The 5,416-nt window shown below is 52.6% G+C and overlaps 1 long non-coding RNA gene across 1 annotated transcript in view; it reads left to right on the top strand.

Moving 5' to 3' along the window:
- The window catches only part of LOC113207302 (uncharacterized), a 118,075-nt gene extending 113,667 nt beyond the window's left edge, over positions 1 to 4,408 (top strand). The window contains exon 4 of the long non-coding RNA XR_008011453.1: positions 4,360 to 4,408. This is a non-coding gene — a long non-coding RNA (uncharacterized LOC113207302). The remainder of the gene's footprint in view (positions 1 to 4,359) is intronic.
- The last annotated feature ends 1,008 nt before the right edge of the window (positions 4,409 to 5,416 follow it).

Below are 5,416 nucleotides of genomic sequence, written 5' to 3'. Positions count from 1 at the left end.
CCCCCCCCCCTTCCCCTCTTCCTCCCTTCCTCTCCCTCTATTTTCCCCTCTCTCCCACTCGGAGACGTCCGCCACGCCTACCACCCCCGCTCCCTGTTCCATAGTCCTTCCGACTTACGCAAAATCTTGAATAATGTATCACTAATCCCTCAGCATAAAGGATTCCTCCCAAACTCTCGACATTTAGGCTTGAATTTTTCCCCCCTCTGGTTTTGCGCGCCGAGGGTTGATCTACATTCATTGTGTTTTTCCTAGACAAGCTTCGCGCGTGGAGAGTTAGATCGAGTGGGGGGTAAAAGGGGGGCGGGGGTGGCAGCAACGTGGCCGTAGTTACATTCACATTAAGGTTAGATAACTCTTTCCCCACGCGACCATGTTTCACGCTAGCGCTTTCTTTATTTTTCATACGCTATATACCAAACTTTGATCGTTGCGATCGCCGCGTCGGTCCGCTGCAGGTGCATTTTTCATACTCTTTGGTGAGCGCACTAATCGGCCCAGCCAGGCTCCATGACAATCGTGAATGTATCCCTTTAGCCAATATGCAAATTGGGAGGTTGCTGCTGCACAGTGAAGCCTCTCGCGGGCTCACCCCATAACATGGAGCCGGCGGGTGGCCTCGGGGGAGCGACAGCAGCCGCCTTAGGGAAGCACAAACTGGCCTAATGCCAGTCCGTGCTTGGCCTTTAGGACAACAGCAAGCAGCTCCGGGGCAAACCGACCCCTTGCGTGGCCATGTCGCTGGGAGGCTGGCTCCAAATGAAAACCAGCTGGAAAGTTGCGGAATATGTTGAATGCTATTTTAGAGTATGTCAATTGTTTTAGAATGAAAAGAAGAATGAGCAAGACAAAGTTACAAAGTCACTGTAAACACGGAAAAAGGGTTCTGTTTTCAGGCAAAAATAATATTGCAACAATTGTTGGTTTTGGTTTATGTTGAGGTATACTAACGACTGCTTGAAGTTAAAACAATTTTTTTCCGTGAAGTTACTGCACTGTCCATTATACACCATGAAGGACAAGTCCGTTGAGGGTCCCAAGATTCACTCAATACTATACTGCTGAGGTGCCCGCCTTTGAGGGTGCGTTATGCCTTGGGCGGTTTAGAGCCGCGGCCAGGGGCAGCAATGTCCTGTCTTATAGGGTGCCCAAGGGGTGCCTAGGGGTGCCCTATGGGTGCCCTATGGGTGCCCTAGGGGTGCCCTGGCCTGCCGCCTGCTGGGGACGTCCCCAGGGACCGGTGCAGGGGAGGGTGACAGACCGCCCGCGCCCGCCCTACCCGCGCGGGGGTTGGGGGGAGCAAGGGAGGAACGAGAGGGATGGAGGGTCTGGGACGTCATCATTAAATCGCCCCTCAACGTATTCAAAAGTTTTCTCCCGCCACACCACGCCAACGTTATTTTGCAACACAATAAGCAGGTGTCGTGTCGCATCTCTGGATGGGAGGGGGGGGGAGAGAGAGAGAGATAGAGAGAGAGAGGAGAGGAGAGGTTAAAGATAAGGAAGGGGTTCATAACAACGTTAATGGCGCGATGATTTAGCAAGGGACTGCTTTCTTCCGGAGGGAGACGCAGGCTTTCCGATCCGATTGCTATGGCGCGCTTCCCCCGATGGCCACAGCGCCACTCACTCACTACTCACCCCCGTTTGCTCACCACCCCCACACACCTCCGCCGCCGGCGCCGCCGCCGCCGCCGCCGCCGCCGCCGCCGCCGCCACCACCACCACCACCACCACCACCACCACCACCACCACAGACCGTCGGTGTGGCGGCCGTCCTGCCATCCCGCCCCACGTGACAAGCGTTGATTGTATCGGCCGGGTCGGCATGAGCTGAACGGAGCACCTGGATTGGGGGGGGGGGGGGGGGGGGGGGGGGGGGGGGGGGGGGGGGGGGGGGGGGCAGAGGGAGAGAGAGAGGGAGAGAGAGACAGTGATGCGGATATTGGATCGGGAGTTATACTGTAGGCCTGCGACAAAACTCCTTCCGGTGGGACGGCACGACTGCATTCTTCCACGGGCGACGCCACGCTATATACTCACGGTGACGTCGAGTTTGCCTTCTTTGTATCTCGCCAATCTTTATATACTTCTTTGGTATAGAGCTTTGTTTGCAGCCACTAAAACAACAGTGGTAATGGCATACAACGTTGACACAACTCCCAGAAAAAGGTACCTTTGGTTTAAGGGGACCCAGGCCTGAAAAATCGCAGAAATGTGAGAAAATGACTAAAAGTTCATTTTCTAATATAAAACTTATATCTTGCTGTAAAATTAAAAGGGTACTGCATTCTAATCATTCTAATATTGATAAAGACTCATTAAGAGTACAATATGACCACCTACCAACTACAACTAAACCTAGAAAAGAATTAGATTAATGAAAAGTTAAACTTTTCTGAGCCGAAAAGTTCCTTGCCCTTTGTTTTTTGAGATATGTATAGTGTCGGGGACAGTTGTTTCCTCATCTTAACAGCAAGAGAAACAACAGTTCTTTTTATATATTTTTTCTTCTTAAAGTATTTTAACTACAGGAAGAAATAATGATTTTTATTTGGATCATTAAAATGGGGACTAATATTTAAACACTGAAACGCAACCGCCTCACCTGTGAGCTAACCTCTTTTGGAGAATTTACTTCCTCATTTCGAATAAAAGAGGATGCGAGTTCGTGGCAATAAACAACGGGGGTGCAAATTGAAGGGTGGTCCACGCGCTCGGCATGTCCGTTTTTCAGTAACACATGCGAGGGACGGGCTGTAAAGCATGAGCACATAAATCAAGTCTATCTCCCTTACACTCTCTCTCTCTCTCTCACGCAATTTCGTGACGTCCCCCCTCTCCCTCTTTTCTGGTGGGCGGGAGTGCCGGGCCTCTGTGTGTGTGTGTGTGTGTGTGTGTGTGTGTGTGTGTGTGTGTGTGTGTGTGTGGCCCTCCGCACACCACACCATCCCCTAACCCATCGGGACCCCGGGGACCTCGGAACATCAAAAAACGACCGAACAGGGGGGAGAGAGGGGTAAGGGGCGGGGAGAGGTAGGGGAAGAGAGAAAGGAAAAGGGTGAGGGGGGGGGGGAGAAAACCGAGTGTGACGCGCAGGGTGTGGGAGTGGGTTGGATGGGGCTGGCCAAGCCAGCTAGGACGGGTGGGTCGAAGGGAACACAGCACAACAAAAACAGTAAAAACAATCAACCTGCTCCAGGGCCCCACCGCCCACCGCAAAACAGTCTCACGCGGGTTCGAACACTGCTAGGTGCCTAACAGCACTCGCCAGCATAGAAGGCTGTCGTCCACGACCGTTCTGGCGTGCGGCTAGTGTATGGCCCGATACGTATGCTCCCCAGCCACGCCCCGCCACGCCCGCCACGCCCGCCACGCCCCGCCCCGCCACGCCACGCCCACGCTCAGGGTCGCGCGGCCAGCCCAAGGGCCCACAGGGGCCTGCTACGCCCCATGTGGTCGTGTGTGGTGTTACGAATGCCTGTGTCCCGGCCGGCACCGGCTGGCTGTGTTCTTACACTCAGCTAAAAACTAAAGGAAGAAAAACAGAAAAAAGAAAAGTATCCGTGCACAGAAGTTGTTCTCTCAAAAGACAAGGTGGTCGTTTTATTCGTAAATCCTTTAGTCTATTAGAAGCAGAGATGCGCACATGTGAGATCGTGATCGTGCACGTCGAGCATTGATTGATAGCCAAACTTTACACGCAGCTCAAAAATCATTATTTAAGTTTTCCAGGACAGAAATCAAACAGTTCTAGGCTGGAAAGGACCTGAAAAGAGCTGCCCAGGCTCTCTCTCTCTCTCTCTCTCTCTCTCTCTCTCTCTCTCTCTCTCTCTCTCTATCTTGCACTCTCTTTCCCTCTCCCTCCCTGGCCCTCTCTCCTTGCCTTGCCTCTCCTCAGGCAGGGCTCCCGCCGTCTGTCCTTCCCTCCGGTCCTTCCTCTTTCTTTAGACTAATTTGGTCGCTGTTGCTTTCCCAGCCGGTCGAAGCAGCAGCAGGAGCAGAAAAGAAACAAACAGCCAAAGCGACCGACGCACGGCACGGCGGCCCCAAAGAAGACACTCATACCGACGGCCGATCGTTCGTTTTATTTTTGGCCCGACTGCGGCCTCCCAGTCCCAGTCGCCTATTTCTGCTGCGGTTGCTCGGAGGTTGTGCAAACCGCTGCAATGGAAACGGCCGTGCCGCCGTTTTAGCGTGATAAAGGGAGCGAACCAGGTGTCTTTTTTATTTCACCAGTTGGCGGCATTATTAGGGAGGCAATTTATCAAATCCTCAGCCTTTTACGCACGCTTTTCCTTGCTACATCTATTTGTATTGTTTCAATTATTTTTTTTATATGATATTCTTTTTTCCCAGGTTGAAGGAGTGGATTAGCGCCGGCTGCAGCTCTATCGTGCAAGGTAAGACACCTCCATCTTGCCGTTTATGGACTAACCCCGCTGCCGACGCGGTCGGTTGGTGCGGTCTCGCCATCCGGACCGTCTGCGTTGCCGTTCTCTGCCGCCTTGCCGTTCGCTCTACTCGGCCGCCTTTGTTTGCCGCCCGGGTCGGCCGGAGATTTGCGTGACAGAAATCAGGCAACGTCGTCCTGCTGATTAATGCTCATTATAATTGCGTGAAAAATAAGGATAATAACGAACTCGTAAAGTAGCGTCGATCTGCCGCGGGCGGGCGGTGCGAGAGGCGCCGGGAGGCTTGTAGAGAAGGGGAAAAGAGTTTGGGTGGGGACGGAGAGAGAGAGAGAGAGAGAGAGAGATACTACTAAGAATATAGCCATAACACGACTGGGTTAAATATTTATTCTGCTTGGCAACCTCCTCTCTTCTTTCCTACTCAGCGCCTCTTTCTGTGACGAGGCACGTTATTAGCAGGAAACCAGTTCTCTTGCTCGCGGTACACAGCAAAGTCGCAGGACGGCGGCGCAGCGTTGTACACATGTGCAAACTAGTTTCATACGTAGTGCACTTTCTGCGAGACTTTCTGACGTTTTTTTCAATATAGGGTATTCTGCGCGTTTGGTCTCCTGCTGCGTAAACCACGTGCTCAAGTTTTCCCGCTCTGATAAAAACTTCCTCCCTCTTCTTAGTGCCCGACACTTTTCATCCCCTTTGTTTTGCACCCGTTAATTCATCTCCTCCTGATTTATACCCTGTCTTCTTGTTGCGTGTTTATCTCATTTTTAAGTCTATGATATGAGAACTTGACGTTGATTCGGTGCTTGCTGCATTTGGCAGACCCAACACGCAGTTTTGTTCCGTCGCATTCTCCTTTGGCAGCTGTAGCTTCCGACTAACCCCTGCCGTAGCGCCAGGCCGCCCCCTCCCCTTCCACACCGCGGTGCCCGTACGGTTTATAAACTCTCTGGTCGTCCATTCACCTCGTCAACTCAGTGGGGCCCCTTTGCCCCCCCCCC

This window comes from Frankliniella occidentalis, unplaced genomic scaffold, assembly GCF_000697945.3.
Source record: "Frankliniella occidentalis isolate FOCC.00 unplaced genomic scaffold, Focc_3.1 Scaffold1, whole genome shotgun sequence".
Taxonomy (NCBI): Eukaryota; Metazoa; Arthropoda; class Insecta; order Thysanoptera; family Thripidae; genus Frankliniella; species Frankliniella occidentalis.
This window is presented reverse-complemented; position numbering and strand designations above follow the sequence as displayed.